The sequence below is a fragment of the Cupressus sempervirens genome, chromosome 6 (assembly GCF_028749045.1).
Source record: "Cupressus sempervirens isolate cs-2001-9-10 chromosome 6, ASM2874904v1, whole genome shotgun sequence".
NCBI lineage: Eukaryota > Viridiplantae > Streptophyta > Pinopsida > Cupressales > Cupressaceae > Cupressus > Cupressus sempervirens.
Genome location: NC_143123.1, coordinates 327656099 through 327683811, shown reverse-complemented (window position 1 = coordinate 327683811; position 27713 = coordinate 327656099). Strand labels below are relative to the sequence as shown.

The 27713-nt window shown below is 36.0% G+C and overlaps 1 pseudogene; it reads right to left on the bottom strand.

Annotated features, from left to right (window-relative positions):
- Positions 1-253: 253 nt before the first annotated feature.
- On the bottom strand, positions 254-23746 carry LOC149552494 (abscisic acid receptor PYL4 pseudogene; annotated as a pseudogene).
- Positions 23747-27713: the final 3967 nt, after the last annotated feature.

Genomic DNA, 27713 nt, shown 5'->3' with positions numbered 1-27713 from the left:
AGGAGGAGAGGCAACAGGCAGATGGAGGGGGAGAGTTCCTGAGCAGGGCAGAGGAGGATGCGAGTGCAGGTGATGTAGGAGGCAGAGGAGTCATTAGAGTCTGATGGTGATGATGGTGGGGAGGAGGAGGTGCCCCTGAGGAGATGGTGAGTAGTGAGGGTAGAGGCACCTATAGAGCAGCCAACAGAAGGAGAGAAGCAGGGTGTGAGGATCCGTGCCTTGGAGGTAGAGCTATAGGCAGCTCAGGTGAGCATTACAGTACGGGATCAGCAGCTAATGGATGAGCAGGCACAAGTAGATGAGCTACGTCGAGAGCAGGATACTGCGAGGTGAGAGGAAACACATCATGGTGCATGAGCTACATATTATTATGCCACCTATAGGAGTGTGGTACCACCAAGATAGGGTCTTCCTGATTATTCAAAGAAAGCGGGTAGATTAGAGGGCACAGTGTAGGCACCAGATAGGAGACAGGCTCCTCCACCAGGGTCAGCACCAGCCGCAGAGGGTGGCAGTTAGACATGACATTGAGTGATAGCTATGGTTTGATTGTACCTCATGTATTTTTGAGACATATATCCAAATTTTGGATCTCACATTTGTATATGTATCATGACACATTTGATATATATATGAGATACTGGGTTTAGCAATATTCTTGTGTACTTGTCTCAAAATGTATGTTTCATCTTTCATGTGGTATTTCAATTTTTTGTTTTCAGCTCATGTATGTGTATATGCTTATGTGTATTGATTTTGATCTCTCATATGGATGGTAAAGACTTAAATGTTTTTTTGTGAAAACATGTGACACTTGGATAGATCGTATGTGATGATTTTGGATTAACCCCTTGTGATGACATGATAGCAAAGAAATGTAGCGAAAGATTAAGAAGGTGAAAAGACATGCAGAAGTGAAAGGTAAAAGCAGCTAGCTGATATGTCCATGAAAAAGATGAAGAGAGAGATCTCTTCCCACATGTAGGAATGTGCAACTAGAAAAAAAGACATGAACCTAAAATGCAAGCTACTATGCAAAGTGGTTTACTAGCAAGAAACTCATAACATTTAGACTCTTAATTTCATCATTGAGCATTAATTAGGAACATCATGAGATCATACAACCATCACTAGTATAACTATGAGGATATGAATATGATCGATATTAGATAGGTATGTGGAAATTCAATCTAAGCATCATAGACATGTAAGTCAAGATAACTACGTGATTAGATTCCCTAAGTTAAATTTAGCAAGATTACACTTGTATCAAGGCATAAGCGCCAGGATAAACCCTGAGTGCAGTCTTGCAAAATAGTCAAGGATGATACATTTTTAAGTCAAAATGTTGAATATGACAAGCATAAATGCTTACAACACTATACACAAACAAAGTATACCCACAAGCAGAAATCAAGAAAATATGTCCCATGCCCCTAGTATTCTAGTCAATGACATCCTTGAAAGACTATTAGGGAGGGAACATATGGCAAAGAAATCATCATAGATAGCACACAAAGTAGATAAAGATCAGCACAACTCAGTCATTTAAGTGTTAAAGTGCGTGTGTGTAAGTCACTTGGTCATTTCTTCAAGACTTGATCCTGATAGTGAAAAATATCGCGACATTGAAGACTGTAGGTAAACTATCTGAAAAGTGTTGAGAAACACTTGATGTCAAAGTGGGAGAAGTGTTGAGAAACACCATTTTGTGAGTTTTCAAAGAAACCCTAATGCACAAGAATACCTCAATAGGTTAAGTAGCTATGCCCTTGAGACAAGGACAAGAAACAATTCCAAGCCAGGAAATGTGTAGCGAAGTGGATGATTGAGAATGATAGACATAGGTGCGAAGGTTTCAAGTAGTGCCTGTTTCTAGGTTTTCACCACTTGACAGATTTTTTTAGGACTTTTTTTTCAATTTTTTTGTTTTTTTTTTTTATTTTTGATTTTTTTTGGTGATACATCAAAGCACCTATTGCTAGGTTTTCACTAAGATGATCATTTTTTTCATGGCATTTTTTGATTTTTAAGATTTTTTTAGGATCATAGATATATACAAGATAGTTGAGCAGCAAGCCTCTAAGTATAGAACTTCTTCAAGTGTAGGATGTTGATAGGCTCTGCAAGTTCTTCACCCTTTGAAGTAGACAATTTATAAGCACCAGACCCAAATGCTGCTATGATAATGTAAGGACCCAACCAATTAGGTTCAAATTTCCCTTTCTATTCTCGATGTTGCTGATTATTTGGATTCTCTCTAAGCACGAGTTCACCAACTTGGAACTCATGGGGGTGAACCTTCTTGTTATATTGTGTAGACATGCACTTCTGATAAGCTCTCATGTGATCAAAAGTAGCCTTGCGACATTCATCCAGAGTTTTCAGTTCTTGTACTCGCATAGCTCTATGATCTTCATCGGTTATTAACCTATGTAAGGAGACGCGCAAGGAAGGTATCACAACTTCTAATGGGAGAACAACCTCAGAGTCATAGACTAGAGAAAAGGGTGTAGCCCCTATAGGAGTACGAATGGTGGTCCTATAAGCCCAAAGTGCCAGATTTATTTGCAAGTGCCAATCTTTCCCAGACTTGTGAACTGTGCGGTGTAGGATTTTCAACAATGTTTTATTAGAGGCCTTAGCTTGGCCATTCCCTTGGGGATAGTAAATAGAGGACCAATGTTGCTTAATTCAAAATTTTTTGCACAACTATGTTAAGTCCTTATTTTTGAACTACCCTCCATTATCCATAACAATAGAGGATGGGATACCATATCAGCAAATGATGTGATTCAATATAAATAGGGCAACATGTTTGCCTGTAGCAGCAGATAATGGTACAACTTCAACCCATTTAGTGAAATACTCCGTTGCTATGATGATGAATTTATGACCACTGGATGAGCTTGGATGAATCTTTCCTACCAAGTCAAAGGCCCATTGTTGAAATGGCCAATATGTCACAGAAGGGATTAAATCTCACTCGGGAGCATGTATCAAGTTACCATGGAGCTAACATTTCTGACAGGACTTTGCATAACACACAACATCAACTTGCATGGTGGGCGAGTAAGAACCCGTCCTAAGAATTTTTTAGGCAAGCGCAAGGCCATTAGAATGTGCCCCACAAATGCCATCATGGACTTCGGCAAGTGCCTTCTCAGACTCTTCTAGCTCTAAACACCTAAGCAACATTCTGTCTAGACCCTTCCTATACAAGTCACCAGAGACCAAAGTGTAGTGTGAGGCATTATGAAGGAGTTGGCATTTTTGGTTGTGCGTGAGGGTTTTAGGAGTAACTTGATCACGTAAGTAGGAGAAAATAGCCGCATAGCGAGAGGAATCATGACCCACAACAATGTAGATCACCTGGTTATCTAAGGAATCATAGGCTGGATGACACAATTCTTCCACTAGGAACTCAAATCGCAATTCATGTTCTTGCAATTGGAGGATAGATGCTAAGGTGGCCATAGCATCAACAGCCTTGTTTTCTGCTCTACGAATCTGTTGGAATGTTACAAAGGTAAAATAATTCCTTAGAGCGTCTATCAACTTTTTATAAGGGATCAACTTGTCATCCTTTGTTTGATATTCATTATTCACTTGGTTCACAACCAGTTGAGAATCCCCATAGATGTGTAGCTCAGTTATTTTCCATTCAAGGGCCATTTTGATCCCATTTGTTAATGCTTCATACTCTACAATATTGTTTGTACATGGGAACAATAGTTTGTAGGACTTTGGAATTGTATAACCATGAGGGGAAACAAACAAAATCCTTGCTCCAGCTCCATTCTATGTATGGGATCCATCAAAAAACATCTTCCATGTTCTGTCAGAAATGTACATGATCGAGGCATCTGGAAACTCAATTTGCATAGGTGCTATATCTTCAAGTGGTAAGTTAGCCAACTGGTCAGCTATGGCCTATCCTTTGATTGCCTTACGTTCCACATACTAAATGTCAAATTCGAAAAGAATCATCATTCATTTAGCAAGGCAACCAGTAAGTGTAGCTTTACGTAAAAAATATTTCAAAGGGTCTATCTTAGCAATCAAGTGAACTGTATGGGTCAACATATAATGTTGGAGTTTTTGGGAGGCAAAAACTACAGCAAGGCATGCCTTCTCTATACTTGTATAGTTTAGTTCATAAGCCACCAAAGTTTGACTAATATAGTATATGGCTCTTTCTTTACCCATCTCATCACTTTGGGCTAAGAGTGCTCCTAGAGAAGAATCTGTAGCTGAAATGTACAAGATCAAAGGTTTTCCCAGAATGGGTGGCATCAAAACTAGAGGTTTTTCCAAGTAGCCTTTCATTTGATCTAAACTTTGTTGACAATCATTGTTCCAAATATGGGTAGATCCTTTATGAAGATTTTTATTGAAAGGTTGAGCCTTGTCAACTAATTGAGAGATAAATCTTCTTATGGATTGTAGATGTCCTTGCAAACCTCTAAGTTGACTGATAGTATTTGGTGGAGGCATATCCATGATAGCTTGGACCTTTTCAGGGTCAACCTTAATGACTTTTGCTGAAATGATATAACCTAGCAATTTTTCAGAAGTGACACCAAAGGCACATTTTTTTGGATTTAGCCTAAGTTGGAATTGTTCCATACGGTCCAATATCAAACTAAGGTCTTTGAGATGTGTGTCTCATTTCCTCGATTTTGCCAATGTGTCATCAACATAGTCTTCCATGTTTTTATGCATCATATCATGAAAGATGGTTGTCATTGCTCTTTGATATGTAGCGCCAGCATTTTTAAGCCCAAAAGGCATGACATTCCAGCAAAAGGTACCCCATGCACATGTAAAAGCTATCTTTTCTTAGTTTGCTGGAGCTATCTTTATTTGGTTATACCCAAAAAACCCATCCATGAGCGAGTACATCTCATAACCCGTAGTCATGTCCACTATCATATCGATGTTTGGTAGTGGAAAGTCATCCTTGGGGAACACTTTATTGAGATCTCTAAAATCAATACAAACTCGTATGGATTTGTCATGCTTGGAGATAGGTACAATGTTGGAAATCCACTCTACATAATCAATGGCCCTAATGAAGTTTGCATTCAATAGTTTTTCTAACTCTGTCTTGACCAGTAGGGCCACATGTGGATGCATTTTTCTCAACTTCTATTTGACAGGCTTGACATCTGGTGAGATTGATAAGTGATGCATGATGAGATCTATATCAAGCCCTGGCATATCAGAGTATGTCCATGCGAAGTTGACCTTCTTGTCTTGAAAGAATTGATTAAACTGTGTCTTTTCTTTGTCTGACAAAGATTGAGCTACATGGATAATCTGAGGACATTCTTCTATACCCAAGTTGATAGGTTGTGTAGGTTCAATGAGAACCGAAGATCTATCTTGGAAATAACTTGGCAGACTACCAAGTACCTCATCTGTAGGTGCCTCAGAGAGGTTTTCACCATTAGATATGCCTTTATTTTTACTTTTTTGAGGATCAGACACCACCACAATGTGGTTTTTGCCATCTGATCGCTTATTTTTCCTTTTAATTTTTTGACTGAGGTACTTGATATTTGATTCCATCATGTTAACCGTGGGTTCGCTGGTGGAAGACATGATAGGTTCAATTGCGTTTAGATAACAAGCGATCTCATAGTCATTTTGGAAAGACCATATTTTAGGTCTTTGATTTTGGATAGACCAATCTATGAGATCTGGGTGAATTACCGAGAGTGAGGGGGAAGTTTCAATGTGATTGACATGGAAGGAGTCATCTCTGGTGACCTATGAAGTTGAGCCTATAGAAAATTTTGCAAAGGAGTCTAGCTCAGGAATAGTCCTAGAGGAACTAGCATGATCCATTAAGACATGTTGTGAGTCAAACTCATCTGACCCCATAATAGACCATTCGACTACATCGAGTTGGGTTGTATAGGCATGAATGACATCAACCCCTAGTTTTCAAGATGCATCAGAGAGGCTTTCCCACTCATACTCATGAGAATTTGTAATTTGATCCCTAGCTATGAGATGAGCAATATTCTGCCTAATTCATCCTCTATTTACGTCCTCAGAAGTAGACCCTTCTTGTTCTTGTTGTTGGGAGGTAGAAGCTTCTTCATTATTAGAAATCACTATTTCTTCTCCCCAAAGGAGGGAAGTGAGAGGAAAAAAGTCTTCATCTTGTGAAGTGGTAGTGATTACTTGAGGGTCATCATCCTCCGATTCACTAGACATGAGCAATCTTCGATCATAGGTTGGTATATCATTGTTTAGCCCAAAGCCTAGACCAGCAGTGTCTTGAGTATCACAACCTTGAGTGTGACTTAAAGGTTCAATTAGAGCATTCTTACAACCATTTAAGGACATGTGGCCCTGGTAGCCCATTTTTTGTCAAAAATTTATAGCCTTTTCCATATTTTTTGGGAGAAATAGGAGTAGTCACTGTAACCTCATCGTCTTCCTCTTCTCTGTAGATCTAGTCCCTAATGGCCTGTTCTTCCTTTTCTGCTTCTAGTGGTATGGAAGATTGCACAAAAGTGCCAAAAAGTGTCATAGCAGAAGCAGAAGACTTCTTTGCAATAGTTGGTTTCCCATAGGACCGAGGGGAAATTGGTAAGGTAGCAATAGAGTCCAAAGTGTATTCGCCCATACCAAGGCTCATCATTTTCAGTTTTTGTTCACATTTTGTGAAAGATGGTGCTAGCTCATGAGAAGACTAGCATTTCAACATAAATAATGTGTTGATAGACATGGAGTTGTCACCGAGGACAACTACTTCAGTACCATTAAAAGGGAACTTAATGCACTGATGGTACGTAGAGGGTACTGCCTGCATATCATGAATCCATGGCCATCCCAACAACAAGTTGTATGCAAGTGGTATGTCTAAGACTTGGAAAATGACATTCTTCTCAACTAGACCAACTCTGATTAGAAGTACAATTAGACCTTTAGAAGGCCTTTCAACCTCATCATAGGCCTTAATAGTGATCTTACGCTTAGGATCGATGACAAATTTAGACATGCCCAACTGTTGGATTACATTGAATGAAATGATATTTAACCCTGCACCATTGTCTATCAGGACTCGACAAACACGGGTACGAAAGATTTGAACTTCGACATGAAGAGCAAGGTTATGGGGATGACTGAGAGCTTGATCATCTTCTTCAGAAAAGGTGAGATAGTGAGGCGAGGAGATGTGGTTCACCATAGCTTGGAATTGTTCCGCATCAATATCCATGGGAATGTTTGCCGAAGGCAAAGCTTTCTCAAGGATATCCCTGTGCAAAGGAGATAACTCTAGCAATTCAAAAATGGAGATTTGTGCTTGTGTGCGTTGCAGTTGGCTAACAAGATCATAGTTGGAGATCTTGGAAGTAATTGGTTGCTTAGATGATGAAGCATTTTTAGGATTATTAGCAACTTTTAGGACAACCTTAGATTGCCCCCTAGTGACAGTGTTAAGTGGTTCATCCTGAGAAGATGAAGACTCAGCCACTCGGAGTACCACCTTGGGTCTAGTATCAATATGATCTTGAGGAGTGGATCATGTCCTTAAGACCACTCTTGGTTGTTCATCTTCAGTGTCATAATTTGGCTAGTTGTCATTATTGGAGCTTGCCATACATATGTATTCAATGGGCTCAAGCATGCCTATAACATTATCAGTGTTAGCATAAGCATCACTAATTTTGGTGTCATGATTCTTTTTGGTAGCTACCCTTGAGGTCTCATCCTTTTTGTATTCAGGTAATGGTTTTTGGAAAGCCTTATGGTCAACATTTTTAACAAGGCCATTTGTAACAACTTTGCCAGCTTCGATGAGGTCTTGAATTACATCTTTGAGTTTGAAGCAATTTTTTGTGTTATGCCCTTTACTTTGGTGATAGCTGCAAGTATGATCTTCTCTCCACCATGGAGGTCTAATGGGTGGATCATAAGCACGTGAGTTGTCTGGTAAGGTAACCAATTTTTTTGCAATTAAGGTTTTTAAAACCACTTCATAAGGTTTAACCATAGGTGTGTAAACACGTCACTTCCTCACAAATTTAGAGCCTTTGTCACAGGGTTTTGGCTTTGAATCTTCTTGTTGTTTTGTTGCATAGATGGCATGGGAAAGGTTAAATGCAAGCTCCTTAGTCTTAGGAGTGTCCACTACTCCATCATTGACAAAATACTTGTTTTTGTTCTAAGGTTTTTCTTTGTCTTTACCGTTTCCATTGTTAACTCTATCCTTGTTTATGGAAATGTCAACTCTTTTGATAGCAACATCGTCAATGTGATATGCACTTTCCACCATGGCATTGAAGGATGTGAATAACTATTTTCTTAGATCAAAATATAATTTGGGTACAGGCATATTGACAAAAATGTCAATTTTTTATGCCTCAAGCACTTGCCGAGGATATCAAGAGTATAAAGATCTCCATCATTGAAGGTATATTGCAAAAGATTCTCTTGGTTTTTGTTTGATGTTGCATAAGTCTAGCATAGTCACAGGATGTTGAATGTTGTATGAATATTTCTGGATAAAGCATTGTGTGAGTTCATCAAATGTCTTGAGAGGGGGACTCAATTTGGTAAACCATTCCATGGCTTGTCCTCTCAAACTTCTGGGGAACAGATGCATAAGAAAGGTGTCTTCATGCATAAAGTCCATGCTAATAGCATAGAAATGTCTCACATGGTCGTGAGGATCACCATTTCCATCATATTTTTCATACTTAGGAACCTCTATATCCTTAGGAAATGGTAGCATGTATAGACTCCTATCAAATCGAAGAGCGCAAATTGATTCAACAAATGATGTTTTAGGTGGCTCTTTGAAAGTTTGTAGTTGTGAAAATTGTTTCCTTAGTTCCTGTATTTCTTCCCTTAAGATTTCAGCCTCAGTGGGCTCTCATTTTGGAATAATATGCTCAACATTAAAACCTTGAGGGAGTTTCCATCCCCTAGCTGCCATGTATCGAAAGTATTGGTCTCCATTTTCCTCTAAAGCTCTGAGCATTAGTTTTTGGGCGAAGCCATCTTGTTGAAATTTGATCACGTCTTTGCTAGTTACTTCTTCATCACTATCATGATGAGATGGTTTAGGTGAAGGACATGCGCCAGTGGTAGCTCTAGGAGTCCTTGGAGGCATGTGATTACCATCATTGTTCTCAAACAGATTTCGAGGACAAGTTCCTTTACATCCTTCATAGCGCGCCTGATTGTCAGTTTCAACTTGTTAATTTTCTCTCTCCATAGCGTATATAGCCTCCAAAGTCTTTTGGGTTTCACGTGCTTGTTCTTCTAAGCGACGTTTAATTTCATCAGGGTGCACCATAGTGACTATACTACTTGTATCCTTAGGTGTCTCAAAGGGTGTACCAAATGGATTTTCAAAACTATAAAGTGGGTTGTGCCGAATGTTGGCCATTTTTGTTTGAGCAAAGTCGAGATTCTTATCACAAGTTTGCTTGCGAGGACGTTTGGGTGGTGTTTCCAATTGCTTGAAAACAAAAGGTGTGTGGCTACTATTACCAACTTGATATCTAGTTGTGACCGGCATGTAAAGAGTTGTCTTTGTTTAGTAGGACAAGAAAAGCGAGCCGAATTTGAAGCTTTTACGATCAGGACTAGTCACTTGTCAAAATGTGATAGATGGCTTGTCAAACAGTGCTCAAGATCTTATAGCATGAGTGACTCGAGCCTAGCGGACGAGCGAGAAGCTCAATAGCAGATAGCTAGAATAAAATAAGAGCTGAATTTTGACAAGTGATTCATCAAGATGTTTCAAGACTTACATTTGACGGACTAAACCCATCTTTTCAACCTAGGAAAAATTCTTCACATACTGATACATAACCAGGATCAAGGGTGACCAATGTGACGCTCCTTAGACCAAATAAATCCAACTGAAAACTTTGTTTTTGACCCAAAAATGTCTCTAGGCAATACTTTCTCAAAAGGAGGGCGACATAACTTTAGCAAATAGTGTTGCGCAATAGAATTTCAAGAAGGGTGCGACACTTTTTGTCTAAGCGATAGATATTTGAACTAAGTGCGATAGAATTTTATACACAGTGTGACAGAATTTACTACTGACATGCGACAGACTTTTGGGTAAAAATATGTTGCGCAATCTTTCTCGTGAAAGCGTATGATAGAGTGCCAATTTTGTGCAAAAAAAGTCAATTTTTGGTTTGAAGTTTGTTGCAATTTGTCAATCAGACAGTTATTTCAATCAAACAGTGTTTCGTTTCAGTTCGTATCAGTAAACAACAAGGTTTTCAAACAGTAAGTTTTTTAACATGTCTCAAAACAATTGATCAAGGGTAAAAACAACCTTGTCAATACGCATTTGGGATATTAGAACAACCTTCCTAACAAATTTTTATCGGAATGTTTATGTTGCAAGAATGTTAACACTGGTCAAAACATTGAAAAATAATAGCCAAGCAATCTACCTTAGAGTTATGGTTCATCACTCAACAACTTGGTCCACGCTTGATGCTCCTTTGCCTCACACCAAGTGGTTTCCCACAAGAGATATTGGCTTTGTCATGGAAGTGCCATAAGCACAACCAAGGGAACACATATGGTGAGTGTAAATCTTGGAGTGATCTGGGTAGTCCACTAGGATCGATCCTTGCACCAAGAAGTTGAGTGGCTAAAAAGGGTAGTTACTAACTTGGAGTTTTTAGATCGGGCTTCCATTCATAGTGTTCCTCTTGCTCCCAATCATGGGACACCTCACCTTGTGCTGAGTAACTGATCTTGTAACCACAAGAGTACCTTAAGCATTCTTGCCTAGTGATCTCCCTATGGTCAAAATCCCATAAGCGATCACACTAGGTGAAGAAAAACACTATGTCTATCAAATTTTTGTGTCCTTGGTAGCCTTGAGTTTATAGTGGGTTGGGAGAGCTAAGTAATCGACTTGTCCCCACTTGGGTCATTCCTCTCAGGTTGGCCCTCTAAAGGATTCTAGCTGCACAAAGTGGATCAACTTCGGAAGTCAAGATTTTTGGTTCACTATAAGGGTGAAGAGCATACTCTCCTATTTCAATCATTTTCTCCCAAAAATGTCAGGAAGATTCAGTTACCCATTGCTTTTGAAACCAAATGGCAAGTCAAGATTTCTGATTCACCACAAGGATGAAGAGCATACTCTCCTATTACCAAAAAACTCCAATCACAAGTTTTATGTGCCTATGAAAAATTAACAATTAGTCAATGCCTCACATGAAAACAAAAAATCAAGCAAGTTTGGGTTTTTATGCTTTTGGGCAGCCTTGCAAACAATGTTAGTAGCCCTTGCACATTTGAAGCTTTGACGTGCGTTCTTTTATATGCAAGGTTTCAATTTTTCTTCACAAAGAGGGCAACCTGCAATCACAACTTGTTAGCACCACAAGTTAGTGCAAAATAACATAAAAAACTAAAATAAAAAGTGGTTAGTTGCCTCAAATATCCAAGTTATCTTCCAATCAAGTGTATGCAAAGAAAGGGCAAACTAATCACAAATGCTCTCATTTTTACTCTTTGCTTTTGATCTAGTCAATAATATTATACTTTTTTGCTATTATTTCGGATCCAAAAACAAAAATAAAAAGAAGTGACCCCTACTAAAAATTAGAGAGCTTTCCAAAAATGTAACAAATTCAAAAAAATCTCTTCATTTGCTCCCTAGAGACCGATTTTGTCAAAACAAGCCAAATTTATCAAATTGAATTTTTGATCCCTAATACGACCTCAAAAGTCAAAAAAAAAAGAGAGTACCCCTCTTAGAATTAAATAACCTTTCTGAAAATGTAAGTTTTTCCAAAAAATGCACTGATTTGCGATAAAAAATGGCTTTTTATGAAAAATAAAGAAAAAATCATAACTCCCCCAAATAATGTCAAAATACTTTGAAAATTGGATTGAAACATTTTGAACACATACCCAACATGAGAAAAACATTTTAGAACCAAAATCCAAGTGGTTTAAAAGATATGATCAAATCTTTAAACCAACTAAGTTTTTGGCCTTCAAACCAATCTACTTATGGGTTGGCCTTAAAACCAAAGTGATAATTCTAAAAAAGCAATTGATTAGATCCAATATGCTGCTATAAAAAATTAGATATAATAAATGAAAGAAAATGGAGCTAGAAACTTGATTCAAGCCCCATGGTGGGCGCCAAAAATGTACACTCAAAATGTGTCACACACTCTAAACCATTCTATCCAAACGATTCCATGAGTTGGAATATTTAGATGCTGGCTTAGAGCTCCCTATCCACGTAGTGCAAGAATCTAGTATTCAAGCATGAAGGCTCTCAACCTAGCCTTAGAAATGTGCTTCTTGCTAGTAAACCATGCAACGAGAGGTTCTTTGAGACAAGAGCAAGACTGCAAATATCTTCAAGGAATCCCTCAAGTATGCAATGCAAGATGGAAGACTAAACTAGAATGAAAATGCAAGATGCAGCTATTCTAAGCATGGATGAGAGTGTTACAATCCAAATATTAAGCTATGTGAGATAGATTATTGTAAAATAGAAGCTAAACTAACATGCAACATGAATCTAAGCTAAAATGCTATGGTATGAGAGAATGTAGACAAGCAATAGAAGTTCTTCACAAAGCTCCAAAGAAACCTGTTAAAAAACTTGCAGCATAACAATATTTAAAATGAGAATGGATCCTTTGAGGGGGAAAGCTCTCTTCTTTTTAAAGTCATACGGACAGTAGAGATGAAGATGAAGATGGTGGATGATCAACGGTGGAATTCAAAAATAGGTGTGATCCATGTGCACACACAAGTCAACCAATAGAATATAAGTTGACTTGTCATATAAGACAAAAGTCTCACAAGCCTTTTCTTTTAATTGAAAAATAAAAAAAGGACTTTATGTGTGCACTTTAAGTGGGTTAGAAGAATGAGGTGTTTTATTTAATTAAAAGGGGACATGTTCTTTTAATCAAATAATGAACATAGGACAGCATAGTAAAACTATAGGTTATAATCAAATAAATTGATTATTAGCAATTTGGCTTAGGTAAGTGATTAAATTAATTTACCCAAAATGTTGAAAAGGGAGCTAATAGTCTAGATGACCATTTTTAGGTGATTACATTACTATCTAGATTGTGACCATACAAGTGCTGTCAACATATCAAAGAGTCTTGTAATGCATAAACCAAGCACATGTCTATCAAGTATCACTACTTAAGAGAATAAGTTCAAAAAAAAAGTTAGATTGGAGTATGTGAAGTCTAAGGAGAATATTGTAGATATATTTGCCAAGCCATTGCCTAAGGATGCTTTTGAGTATTTAAGAGGCAATCTAGGGGTCCTTCCCCTATCCAAGATTCACTAAGAAAGGATGCATGTTGCATGAATTCATGGATGATTAGAATATCTTTCTGGATTTGAAACAAGAGTTTGAACTCTTTATGACTATTCCTAGAGTTGTGGAAAGTTTGCATTTAAAAAGAATTATTTAGTACATGTAAGATATAAGGTATAACTAAAAAGTTTTATAAGTTTTTCATCGAAGCTTATATGTACCTTTGGAATTGTTGTCAAAGGGGGAGAATAATAAGAGTAGAAAAAGAAGGAAGGTATGCATGAAATAAATATTAGTAAAGGGGGAGATGATACTCGTAAAGGGAGATGACTAAGTTAAAGGGATCTGTATGCTTAAGAAACAAACAAACTATTATTTTTTGAAAGGGAGATCTTATGAGTTGCATATGTATGTATGGAGTTGATGTTAAAAGAATGATGGAGCACACCCAAGAGGGGAGAGATAGTCAAAGAAGATAAATTCTTGGAGCATATGTTGTAGAGTGAGAAAAGAGAACCTAACGTAGATATCATGGAGTTGTAGAGAAATTGAATGGGGAAAAATATTTGAAGATGCGTTGGTATATGAGATTATTTCATAATGATATTTAATGTATGTATGTGTTTTCATCAATGCTAAAGGGGGAGATTCTTAGCTCCAACTGATAATTTTGTTAAATTTATATGAGTGTGTTATATTAGTTTTTATGTTAGCTTTCATGTAAAGCCTTAATTGGTGAGACATTATGATAATTCATTAGAGTGTCATATCATTTGATTGATGAAGAGGATTTGAAGACAATATGATGATGTAAGTGTTGATAAGTGTAAGGTATTCAATGGGAACTTGAATGAGTTAGACTTAGACAACATAGTGTTGGTTTGACAACATTTGATTAAGTGTTGAGATCATGTTTAGGAAAGACAATTTGGTTAGTGAATAAAGATGTATAATATTAATTGAGTTATAATAGTTTCTAGCAAGCACTTAATAAGGAAATGAAGATTGTATAACATTAATTAAGTATTTGCAATGTTAATTGAACCTAGTATTGACCAAGTGCATGTAGTATTAATTAAGAGATGGAAAGGGATAATAGTTTGAAAAGGTTTAATTTGAGGTTGAAATTTAGTGAAAATAAATATTGTTTTAGAAGTTTCAATGATAAGGATGAATTTTTCTATTGTTGAGTTGTCATTTTACATGATGCTTAACAACAAGAATCTTTTTGAGCTCCTCTCCTGAAAAGTTAATCTGGGATCAACTCCAAGGTTCTGGGTGATCTTGCAACCTACTGGAATCCGCTCAATAGAAGATAAATGTGAGTGTTCATGAGGAGGCCTTTTCTAGTTCTTAATCAATTCAGATAAGATTTTGAATCTTCTTTCTATCTCAAAATAACAACAACATAAAAAGAAATATATATATATATATATATATATATATATATATATATATATATATATATATATATATATATATATATATATATATATATATATATATATATATATATATATATATATATATATATATATAATGAATGCAATCTAACAATGCAACTATATCAATTCCTAAATTAGCCAAGGGTTAGTAAAGAATATAGTGAAGATAGGGTAACAAGAAATTTAAGAAAATAACATGAAAATTAAAATCCTAATGGACATAAGCCATGATAAAAACACATTTGCAAGTTTATCCTTTGAAAAGATTAGTAGGTAACCAATGAAAATAGGAGCAATACTTCCTTAATTCCACTAATATAATCATCGATGGGAATTCAATAACTGTAAGATGTTTCACTTTTCATCAAATTACAAGGCCATGAAAAGTATGCTCATGCAAGACAAAAGCTATGTAGGAACAAAAGGTGATCTCTTCTCAAACTAAGTACATCAGAAAAAATTGTAGACCTGTAGCAAACACCAGAATTAAAAGATCGCACAATCAAAATAGCTCAATAAAACTATTGGCTCAATTACATTCTATGAACATACAGTACAAAATATAACACACTTAGGTAAGAATCACTACACTCCAAATGTGAGCGCCAATAGAATATATTATTGCATCAAAATAAAGGCCACAAATACATATTACATTTCTAAATTTATAAGAAATCTTCTCCTCAATTTTTGTTGAGAGTGAGAGATATCTTTATGAAAACATATGCTTCTAAACTCATAAAAAAAATCTAATAATGTATAAACTAACTCTCTAATTGGTGCTTAATATGACTCTATCCATATTTGTATCATTAAATGGATGCATGAACCTTTACATATCTTAAAATAAAGAAAGCATGGGAAAATAAGAAGAAGAAAGCCTTTAGATGATGTAGAAGTGTCTGGAAGTGCCAAAAATAGAAGCTCTATGTTCACTAGGTGTCTATAGGAGTTAAACTACTATCATAATGTGTTCCTAATGCATGGAAAACTCTAGATTTAAAATTGGCAGTTGATTGTTGGCATACCTCTGACTTCTTCAAAAACTTCTAGTGCACCTCTGAAAAAGTGTAGCTCAGAAGCAGTGCACCTACACACCTAGCACACTTGTGCACCTTAGAAGCAAGTTCAAAAAATAAAAAATTTCACCAAGTATCAGAACTAAAATTCTAGGTTATGGGTTTTGTTCCCCTTCATACCGGAGCTATGTCTAGGTATTTTCTCTTGAATTTTTCAATAATATTGGTGACTTGAGCTACATCTAGAAAATCTAAGGCTTCATACTTGTCCTTCACTTTCTGCCTATAGTTGCCCACCTCGATGCAAGTCTCTATAAAATCTCCTAGTTTCACATCTAAATCTAGTAATGCTTCTTCACTCATGAATGCTTGTCTAATATCATCATCATTAGAAGCTTCTTCAAAAAATTTCTAGAATTTTCCAACAAGTGCTTCTACCATCATCAATTTGTCCCTTGAATTATCTTCAAAAATTTCTAAACATGCATCAATATAATGTTTCTCTATCTCCAAAATTTTCTCTTTGGTTTGATCCTTGAGCTTATAAATATCTGCATGTAATGTTTCCATAACTTTATTTCCATTTGAAATATTCTCTATCCAATCATTAATTTTATCTAACTCCTCTACTATATATACATCCATTAACATCTGATACCTTTTACCCTTGATCAACTATAGTGCTTGTGGGTCCTTACCCTAGGTATGCACTTCATCCATTAAACCAAAATATTGATTCAAAATAGAAACTAGCTTATCTTCATTTCTCTACATATGGTGTAGCAGCTTAAGATTTCCTTGTGTAATCTGCACACCTTTCTCTTCAAAAATTTCTTGTCATTGCTGACAAGCTTTCAAAAATGGGTCTAGTTGTACTGTCTCTTTATCTCTTTTCTCTAGTGTCTCATTCAAAGTCTGCTTAGGATTTTTAGGATATAAGGGACCAACAACTTTGTTCAAATATATTTTTAGGATCTCATTCTATTTCCAAATTGTTATCAATTCTGTGTCATCTTGTTCTAACTACCTAAACACCTTTTTAATTCTAGTTGTCATCATTAACTTGGTAGTTTCTAATACATGTTTCCCAAGCATAACCTCCCTGATTTGTTAATCTTTTGGAGTCAATTCCTTAACATCTGCATGTAGAGGAGGGATAGCAACATGAGAAAAATAATCTTGATTTTGATCACTCATGATAAAGGCCAATGCATGTGCATCTTTTGGTAGTGACTTAGGTTTCTTGAGAACTTCATTCAATTCTCTCATATCCTCTTCCTTAGTGGAATATTTCTACCTTTTGTTTCTAATCACCTCTTTCCTCAACCATCTTAGAATATGTCCCATCAAAGACTTACCTTTTGATGACAAAGGATTTTTCTCTATTATGCTCTTCCCCTTATCACTCCTCTCCAAAATATTCTCCTTTTTTGAGAGATCCACATCATGATTCTCTACATCCGTTGAGTCCACATATTTTCCCTTCATCTAACACTTCATTGGAAGGTATTTGTTGTGGCTCTTCCTCCTGTCTAGATTTGACCTATTCTTCTTCATTTCTCAGAGGGAGAGGAGTAGCTAAACATTTATCCATGCAAAATGTAACTAGATTTAGTGATTGTGGAGCTACTTCATGTCCTTATGGCTAAGATGGAAACTTACTCCAATACTCCTATTGAGGATGATTAGTTGGAGTATCTCTTATCTTATCTCCCACCAGTTCAATGCCAACCGACATAAAATCAAAATTTGACATCTGAAAGACATCAGTCCCTTCACCCTCTTGCTCATCAATCCATTGTTGTAGCTCATCTTCTGAAGTGGTAGATTGAATAGGCTGCTCAATAATGGATGGTGGTGTAATTATGGATCTTCTTCTCCATTCCAACTCTATGGCTCTAGCAAGATGAGTCCTCTAAATCAAAGGAAGATTATCTTCTTTGTCCTTATCATCCTTTTCTTCCCTTTCTTCTGGGATAACCTCTGGTATTGATGGAAAAGGAATAACTCCCTAATCACCTTTTGTATCCTCTTGACTAAAGTCTTGATCTTTCTTCTTTTAGGAGTTGATGGGGAGGATTTCACCTATTATTGAGGTGGATAAACTTCTTGTACTTCTATTTCAACTCCTCCTTGCCCTTGATATCATGATGGCACTTGAGGATTACCTTGGGTATGCATAGCTTCTACATTCTCTAACCCTTGTACATTCTCTTCCCCTTATTGTGGTGGTGCTTGAGTTGGTTCCTTTTCTAGCTTAGCTTGTTGGTGAGAATTTCTCTTCCTCTTGCCTTTACCCTTTTGAGCCCTATAATATCCAACTTCTCTATCAAGTTGGTGCACTATTTCTGGCCTCACTAGGGATTGATCTATAAAAGTGGGTACTATTACCTTAGCTCCTCTACCTCATATTGGGTGGGCTATAGTGTGGAAGACTATTGCATGAGGAATTGGATCTAGTTTGAATGGTCTTTTGATCCTATCCTTAGTCAATTTGATGACATGCTTGGCCCTATGATTAATATCTAAGTTTTCTTCTTTATCAATCTCAACATTCATAATGGATCGATCAAAAAGCTTGTCTCTATTATAAAATGGGTCAAGGACATCCTTAGTATCTTGTTGCACTAACTTTAAAGGAACCTTTATCTTCAAAGCACTGCTTGCCAGATAGAGAGTCATCCTACAATAATCCCTTATTTAGATATCGTAGTCATCTACTACATTCATCCAGTGGTCTTGAATTGCATCTTCATGTTGGAATGTTTAAATACTGCACCCTTCCAATGTTATCAAAATAAGGATGAGGAGAGTTATATTCCTCCAGGGAATACTGATCCCAATCAAGCTCAAAAGATGGAATATCCTATCTCTAGAACACACTAAATAGTCCTATAGTATTAGGCCACACCCAGGTTATCTTGTGCTACTTCCTTACTTTGTCGTAAGCAAACAAGAGTTGTTGAACAATCTCCAACAATGTAAGTCTATCACTTGGATACCTAGGGAGCTTCCAGGGATTGATAGTCGTACCCACTACCCTCAAATAAGTGAATGTTTAAAATTGGATGTAATTTGTGCCAACTTTCAAAATCTTTTTCGCTGCCTCATCTGTCATCCTTTTCACATAATCCCCTTCAATAAACTAGATAATTTAAAAAAAAAAGCATTATTCACTATCTTGTATTCCTTGCTGTGTTCTGCAAGCTTTTTCTTCACCAACTGGGGATATATTATATAGGGCCATGCATTAGCATCTTGCATGCTACCCTTTTTGAAGAGGATAGTATGTTGCCCTTGTAGCTAATAGGTACACCAAATAGGATGTCATGTAGAACTTACAATTATTCTTAACCATCACCTGCTACTCATCCAAGTTCTCACTAAGAATGGAAGCCCAATCTTGGCATCTTTGTTGTTTTGATAGTCTCAATAAAGTGTACCATCCATATGTTTAGTTGTCCTAATTTTGGTAATGCCATAACTCTACTCAAAAGTATTATAGAATATCTAATATCCTCTTTCATGTAACCCCTTTTTATGTCAACTTTTCCTACTTTACACCCCAGAGGAGTCTTCTCAATGAGGTATGAGGATTGGATTATTTTAGATGCTTCCTCTACATGTTACCTATACCATCTTCTCACCTGGTGATAGGTTAACTAGATAAACTGATCTACTCTTGAGAGATGGAATACCTTCTTTATGTTCTTAGGTCATAGATCTAGTACAATCTCCATTTATACTCTTTATGAACCTTACCTTAGAGACATAGTTCTCTTCTAGTGTCATGATCAGCTTCGAGGACTATACTCATACTAGGTGTGATGCAATGTTGACTACTCCCAATTGAATAAGAGAAGATATCAATGGGGATATTTTTTTAGGTTTGTTACATAAGACTAGGAATGCATTCTAGTATGTATGACCAAGTTTAGTGTTCCTAATATCTAAATAGTCATCTTGGAATCGTGACTTTGCTAGAACACCTTGAAACTTGAAAATAATTGGTTTTGGGGCCATCTTTTTAGTGAGGGAGGATGATGAAGAAGCCATTGAATGTGCACAAAATCAACATCTATTAGTCTCAAGTCAAAGAAAAATTAATTAAAACAAACCTTAATAATGAAATGAAAAAACCCACAAATCCTAATTGATGAAAACTATTAAAAAATCTATCCTGATCTTGATATACAAAAAAGAGTACACTTGCCACATCTCAGAGGTGTGCTAGGTGTACTATCTCTTATGCAAAATTTTATTAAGGGTGTGCACCTTATGCACTTGATGGGGTATACTAGGTGCGTACCCTTAGAATACTTGTAAGCACAAAGGGTGTACATTTAGTGCACCTCATGGGGTGCACTAAATGTGTATCCTTTACCTTCCTTAAGGGGTGCTTATAGGTATAAAGGTGCATAGTTGCACACCTAAATAGGTGTGTACCTTTACTTAGGTTTAAAGTGTTTTAATGATTTTAAACAAGATTATTTCAAGAATAGGTGTGCAGCTATGCACCTTTAACTTGGTGTTTAATGTTTTTTATGTTATGTAGGAAGGTGGAGTGAAGGAGGTGCATCAACACACCTTAGGAGCTGTGGTGATGCAAATGAAAAAGACTCAGAGCAAAGAAAATGAGGTAAGAAGGAAGGAGGGTCCCAGGTTATATAGACCTAGGGCTCGAGCACACCTCTTGGAGGTGTGCACTTGTACATTTCTGTTAGAAATGGAAAAAGAAATCTGTAAATAAGTAATACCAGGAAAGAATCTAAGTGAGTAAATGCATGAAAAGATATTACCATAAAATAGGAGAGAGAAAGCTTCAAGCTCCAACACCATGAGACAAGATATTTGGAAAGGGGAAAGCAAAGAAAACCCCTTGTGACATTATGAATGAGGCATGAAAAGCCTAAGAAGAAAAAGAGAGAGAGAGAGATAGAGAGCAATGCTCATACAATAATGAGAAGAGGAAGAATCCTCATTGTAAATGAGAGAGGAGGGTCATCTCTTAAATAGAGATGAGAGAGAGGAGTTAGAATGTAACTCCCATGTCTATGAATGCCACCATTCATAAGTGTGTGAGGCCAAGTGTGAGATTCCTCTTAAGGAGGAATAATCTAAAATTAGAAATTACAATAAATATTTGTCCTCACATATTCCACTAGATGACAAAATAAGATGTAGTGGAAAAAGGACAAAAAAGAAATATATTAGGATACCTTGGCTTATATCCTAATATATTATAACAATAAAAAAAGGAGTTCTAACCTTGGTTTATAAACACACCAAGGAAAGATTACAACTTCTAACACCCCCCTTTAATCTTTACTTGGGGTAATTACATCAAAGGGTATTAAACCCATAATTTACAAAAATCTGCAACTTAATCTTCAATATGAAGTAATTTGATTGTCTTCAAGCCGTATGGTACATTTGCAGATCCAAGAGAAGTACATGAGTCCTTTGAATGTGATCAAGTGGAAGCATAGACACATCTTCGAGAAGGTTCCTTGATGGATCACCTGGAAAAAAAATAGAGAACAAAAAACAAGACAAATATCCACAAGTAGAATGCCATCATATATGCAAATTCGAAATCCTTTTGAATAAGGATAGTAAAACTCTCATAGAGAAACAATGAGTAAAACATGTTACCACAAAACAATGGAGATAACCTGATATCAAGATAAAGTATATGCTCAAAAAATTGTCAACAAGGAAAAATTGAGTAAAAAGCTTGATCAATGCTCTCATGAAAAGTATATTATACTAATGCACAAATGACCACATACAAGGCCAACTAATGATATGTGCATCAACATTGCATCAATCATGTGGATATAGACAGTCCACTTAATGAATCATCCCACTGCAAGTTAATGGGTGATCAATCCATAACATGCATGACTCATGATCTAAGCAATAAAGTATGTAGATCATTATCACATTAATATATGAAAATAAAGTAAACGAGAGACATGCTGATCAAATTAGAATTATCATGATTTTTGTTAGGATACTCAAACGAATGGATTATGAGGGTGTAACAACATATAGCCTTCAAATTGGAACAAATCATCTGAATATGGAGGGAAAACTCCAATAATAGCATCCTCTTCATTGAGGAGCAAAAATGGAACAACATGGAGGGAAACTCCATAAATATCAACCTTTCAAAGTGGAACCAATAGAACCAAATGGAGGGAAACTCCATAAATATATTATCCTATCAAAATGGAACATATAGGATCAAATGGAGGGAAACTCCATATAAAATGAGTGCATACCAATATAGGATGGAGGGATACTCCATGGGCCAGATAAGGAAACTATGTATCAGTTATACTGAGGGGACCTACATAGTTATCCTTGAAAAAATTGGCTCCCTATGCAACTCAAAAAATATATCATATAAATCATGTAGATCATTGGTATAAAACCATAAAGTGCCAACATGGGCATAGAACAATGCTATAAAAGCATAAAAGTGCAACTATGGGCACGTCAAAATAGCACAATGAAGGCAAATGTGTAAGATTACTCATAATTCAATTATGTAAAATGATTTAAGGAAGATCAACTAAATATAGATATCAGGTATAAAACTCCATTAAGGGTAAACATGGGTATGAAAATTATAATAGCTTGTATATTTATCTTGGTATATATGTGTGCACCCATATATACTTGAATAAATATACTTAAAATATCATAGTATGAAATCACACAATTACAATTATTAAATGATAGCTTGATGCTAGAAAAATGATTACCTCCTTTTTTTTTATATATATAGAATAATTAGCTTTATGTTGAATACCTTGGTTCAAAATATAATCTCAAAGTAATAAAAACATAAAGTCATGGGGCTAGAAAAGATCTCCCCATATTCGTCATACATATGCCTCGAAGATTGGAATAAAACATTAAGAAAGATATAACTATGTGCATATAGATCAATTAACTCAAATCATTAAATAATGAAGGCAATAGAGTACAAAAAAAAGAAATAATAAAACTTTAATTAGTTTTAATATTGAATTCTAAGAAAAGTTCTCAAAAAAAACCTTAACTTCTCCTTTTTTACTTAAAATCACGTAAAGGAGTAAGAGAGATTTAAAGTAAAATATTATACTTGAGTTGGAGTTGTCTGACAATGAATGATAAAATGTCAGAAATAGATTGACAAAAGGCATTGATAAAAGCAATGAATGATTCCATGCCAAAAATAGGTTGACAAAAGGCAATGATAAAAGCAAAAGATGCTTTTGTCAAGAGCTAAAAAAAAGAAAAAGAATCTTGCATGAAAAGACAAGAAAAGTTACCAAAATAAGAGATTGTAGTTGATCTAGTAACAGAACTTGGTGCGCCTTGAGGTGCTGTGAGATTTGAGCGAGCGAGTGCAGATTGCATTTAACAATAGTATCAATAAATAGGCAGGTGTCCTCCTTTTTATTTCCATCTAGTACCTCCACAACGTAAGACTCCACGGCCATTATACCAAGCTGGCCTTGAATAGGCGCCTCATGAAGTGTTGTCACATATCGATAGTTGTTCAGCCAGTGATCTCTGTCGACGATCCGGAAACTAAAAATGTGCCGCTCCTCATCAATAATTTCAAGCCGCTCGGTGCTCGTAGCCATAGGAATCCCTGAAACAACCCTAACTTCTCTGAGAAATCTAACCTTTAGATCTCCATCGCCTCGCAAATAGAAGCTTCGCACAAAGTGCTTGTCAGCCTGCGACTCATCGAAGCACCGCACCACGGACCAGACAACGCTCACGGGCACCTTGATGCGCTGCACCACCACTGAACGACACTCATTTCCTGACACGGCATGCGAATGGTAGCGCTCCATGACCTCTATGAGCCGCGAATACTCGTCCTCCTCCTTCGCGCTTTGTCGCTGGACTGTAAAGTCCGGCGATCTCCAAACTTCTTGCGGCGCTTGCTGTGCGTACATCATTTCCTTAGTCTACTATTCAGATTCACAATGACTTTGTTGGGAAGTGATTAGATCATAGTAAAAAGGATATCTAGATAGGAAAACCTTTTGGCAGCAAGCCTGCCAAAGGGGGTTAGATGAAAAACTAATATAAAATAAGAAGTAACTTGCACAAATTAGAGAACACAAAAGTTAATCGGGTTTGGCGGTAAACTAGCCAAATCCAAAAAAAAATCAATTTTTTCCATCTTAAGAAGATTAAAGAAGAAATTAATGAAATCTCTCTCAAGAGTCTCCTTCGAATCGTACCTTCATGCAAACACTCAAAACAAAGATTAAACTGCTCTGATACCATGTTAGAAATGGAAAAAGAAATCTGTAAATAAGCAATACCAGGAAAGAATCTAAGTGAGTAAATGCATGAAAAGATATTACCATAAAATAGGAGAGAGAAAGCTTCAAGCTCCAACACCATGAGACAAGATATTTGGAAAGGGGAAAGCAAAGAAAACCCATTGTGACATTATGAATGAGGCATGAAAAGCCTAAGAAGAAAGAGAGAGAGAGAGATAGAGTGCAATGCTCATACAATAATGAGAAGAGGAAGAATCCTCATTGTAAATGAGAGAGAAGGGTCATCTCTTAAATAGAGATGAGAGAGAGGAGTTAGAATGTAACTCCCATATCTATGAATGCCACCATTCATAAGTGTGTGAGGCCAAGTGTGAGATTCCTCTTAAGGAGGAATAATCTAAAATTAGAAATTACAATAAATATTTGTCCTCACATATTCCACTAGATGACAAAATAAGATGTAGTGGAAAAAGGACAAAAATGAAATATATTAGGATACCTTGGCTTATATCCTAATATATTATAACAATAAAGAAAGGAGTTCTAACCTTGGTTTATAAACACACCAAGGAAAGATTATAACTTCTAACAATTTCCAAGAGAGAAATGCTTTCCTCAATGTTTTGGCACACTAGCACATCTAGTGAGGTGCACTAGGTGTGCAATTTTTCTTGCAAAAAATGACTTACTCCCTCAGATGATGGTTTTTAGAATTTGGGTTTCAAGTTAGGACCCAAATTTGGCCAAAGATATTAGGTAAAACCCTAAAAAGGACTCAGACCCTAAACTAGGGATCTAAAAATCTAAAAAATAAAGAAGAGGTCCCTATTTCTAGGAAAAATGGGCCGTGCGTTGTGAAACCACAATAGTTATGAGATCAAAAAATCCATAAATTCAAAGAAGATATGATGAAGGATATTGATAATTTTATTTGAAGAAATAATTTCAAGGTGAAGGTGTGTTATCTAAGTGTCCAAATTCGATGAAGCTTAGCTGAATAAAGATATGATGATTGTGATTAAGTGAAAAATCCTAGAAGATTCTAGAGGAGAAACAAACATTTTCTATATAAGCGATGAACACATTGTTCATTATTTATGATCAAGTTGAAGAAAGAAGAAGAAGAAAAGTGATAGCCAAAAGGGGCATTGAGTAGAACTGTATTGTGATGATCAAGCAAGAGAAGTGCTAAGTTGTGTGTTAGTGTCTGGATCAACCAAAATGGATTAGAATGAAGAAATGAGGAAAGAGATTGAGAAAAAAAGATATCATTTCACTGTTGCATTTTGAACATTGCAGCAGAAAATTTCTTAACCGAGTGAACCTAAAAGTCTTGTTTGTAAATCTATGCTATGGTGATATTCTATTGAATGTTTTGTAAGTTCTTTAAATTAGGCCACTCTATAGATATTTATGAGTGATAAGATCTAGATGATCTTTGTGAAAATCATTTAAAAAGCTCAGAATAATATGTGTTTGTAACCTTTAACAACATTGACTCTTGACAGAGCTCACTTTAGAAGAGTGAAATTTTAGGGTTGTTAGTTCCGAGCTGGTTTTCCCCTTAATATGATTTCCATGTTAAATAATTGGTTTAAAATTGTGTGAATATTTATTGTGAAAACTTGGTATACATAAGAATACTTACTCTAATACTTGGTATATGAAGTTAAAATTTTGTTGAATGATTAAGTTAAATGTTAGATCTAGTTACCAAGAAAGAGATCTGGAAGTTTAAAGAGTTTAAGTTTATGGAAAAGTATTTTAAGAAATGTACGATAATTGGTTATAATTGATTCACCCCCACCCCAAGTTATATAATAGGCTTCTCCTTTACTATAGTATATCAGGTAAAAAAACATACAAGGTCTTCAAATACAACAACTATTCTCTTTTTATCACTATTCCAAAATTAAAATAGATAAATTGAATATTATAAGAAAGAATAAGAGCCTTGTCTACAATTGCTCTCAAAATAGAAAGGAAAGGTACGAACAACAACATCTACATTAATACTAATTAAATCATAATCAATACTTAATTAATACCTATTACTCAATACAATTTTCCAAATACTACGTTTTCGTCTACATATCTCCTCTCAAGCAAGAAAAACAAGAGATGATAATTTTTTACATTATTCTGTATTTAATGCTTACAAAAAATGATTTCCTCTATTTTAAATTTCAGATTCAATGTTGGAAATACCTTAAAAATTTTACTAAGTATTTAGAATTTAATACTTATTGGCTTCTTAAATTGATTTCATTACAATAAATAATGGAAACAACTTACATTGCAAAGGGAATATGAAAATTTAAAGAACCTTGATTTCTCACCATTGTATGTCTTCTAGAATGGTCATTGTAGTAACACCTATGACACATTCTAAAGGTGGTTGACTTATAACCAATATGTTTAAAGTCAAATGAGAAGGAACCATTGCGTCATCTATCTAAGAAAAATCACATAATGACTTTGGATAGAACCATCACATTATTCTCAATGAAAATTCAAATCGGTAAATGACTAAAATAATACATCTATAGAGATAAAATCTCACCTATAGTTACCCTACCAAAAAAGGTAAGAAATGTTGGAAATGATTGAAAAGATCATGAGGAAAGCTGTTGGAATGATCATATGGAACTGGTAAAGAATGTTCTCAATCATTGTTTTGTCATTGATGTCAAACTTGCTACTTGCAGGAATGACAATTGCTTTAGTGATCCAAATACTATCAATTAGTTGATTGACAAGAAGGAGGCAATCAATAAGATGTAACTAGAACACCAAGAGAAAGGTTGAAGTTATGATGTTGTAATGAAGTACAAGGATCAATTAAGCCATTGATGAAATAATGTACTGATGACATACTCTAAGACACAGAGAATGGGCACACTAAAACATATCAAAGATATAAGGTTTTAGCTCAGTCTTTTGTAAAGCCCAACTAAGATCATTAGAGAGAGGGAGAAGAGAAAAGTTAGTAGGTGGTGAACAAATTCCTAGTTGAAGCCGAGTGAGTAAACTTCAGATGCCAAGCAAGTTAAACTTTAGATGTCGAGCAAGTTAAACTTTAGATGCCAAGTGATATAGAGTTTATCAAGTGCCGAGTGATATCAAGTGCCAAGAAAATACAAGTGCCGAGTGATATCAAGTGTCGAGCAGATATAAGTGCTGAGTAACACAGAGGTGCCAAGCACCAGTAAAACCAATAGTGCCGAGTAACACAGAGGTGCCGAGCACCATTAAAACCAATAGTGCCGAGTAACACAGAGGTGTCGAGCACCAGTAAATCAATAATGCCAAGTTGCTGCATTATTTTGATAATCAAAGATTTGCCAGATCTAAGCCAACAAGTTTGTTATCTAGAAGTCTCTAAATTAAATGGAAGATAAGAATGATGAGCTGGTGGCACAGAACACCATGTAGAACATTTTTGAGGTTACAACTGGAACCTAGATAAAGTTTCTAGATAAGAACAAGATATGAGGTAGATACATTGTATCCTACCTAATCCATTTGAAACCCTACAAATTGGAGAGGGAGAATTGAGCGGGAAAAGGAAAATTAGATTTCTATTTAAGGAGTCATAAGTTCATGAAGGAGAGAGAGAGGCAGTCAAGCATGA